This window comes from Frankliniella occidentalis, unplaced genomic scaffold (assembly GCF_000697945.3).
Source record: "Frankliniella occidentalis isolate FOCC.00 unplaced genomic scaffold, Focc_3.1 Scaffold609, whole genome shotgun sequence".
Taxonomy (NCBI): domain Eukaryota; kingdom Metazoa; phylum Arthropoda; class Insecta; order Thysanoptera; family Thripidae; genus Frankliniella; species Frankliniella occidentalis.
The window spans coordinates 1-1,079 of NW_026267725.1; positions in this window are offsets into that span (position 1 = coordinate 1).

Sequence of the window (1,079 nt, forward strand, 5' to 3'; positions counted from 1 at the left end):
TTTTTTTACACTGGACGGGATGTGTCGGCCTGACACAGGTCTGGGACGTTGGAATCGCGTGATATCATGGGCTGTGGGCGCGCCGTGGAAAAAATATTATCTCAGCGGTAAAGGTTTTCATTTCGGCGGTAATAATTTGCTAGCAGTTTTTTTCCTCCATAGAAGCGCCCCGGATGACGTTCGCCCACTAACGTCTGCTAACATTTGTCTATCGTATTCTATTTCCACGTGGGAAAAAGGCCCGTCCAGAAAATTTAATGACCTACACCTATGGGTAGGGCCTTGGCGGCCGCGGGGCGCTTGTCCCTCGTCGGCACAACTCGAAGTGCGGCGCTACCTGGCCTCATTTAAGCCCATTTGTAATCCGTGGCGCCATTATAGGCATACGTCAAAACTGCCGCATGACCTACTCTTTTTGTAAAGTATGGTTTTGTAGGTCATGAAAGTTAAAATCCGGACCGATCCGGACTGTCTTTTCACCGTCGTGAATTGAACGCCTGCAAAGCTTCCGCTCTATTCGTTCCCGCCACGCCACGCACCGTGGGGGGTGGGGGCGACCCTGGTCGAGGCCCTGCAGTACCCACAGGTACCCACAGGTACCCACAGGTACCAACAGGTACCCAGGTGACGCAGAGTATATGTGTTACGCCCGCACGTGGCGAGGTTCCGAGGACCCGGCCGCGCGTGGCGGGTCCGTTGTTGCTCCAAAATGATCTCGGTGTGTGTATGGCGGGAGGGGGGGGGGGGCCTCTGTGATGGCGCAGCAGGTGCGATGGCGGTGTGATGCCGCCGCTGACCGACATCCGTCGCGTTCGAGCAAGGAAGGAAAGAGTACTATACGCTACACGGCAGGTGTATGACTCATGCTCTCCTCAGATGACTGACGTAGAAAGAGAGTGAGCTGTCCGGCGATCGCGGGGAAGAGGGAGAGAGGTGCAGATCGAGAAGAGGTGGTATCGCAAGTGGAGGGGGAAGAGGGGTGTTTTAAGGTGGCTCTCCTGGGGGGGGGGGCACCTCTGGCTAACCTGAGCAGACGAGCTCCTTCCGTTGCATCAGACCACGTGACCGCACATGGTCTC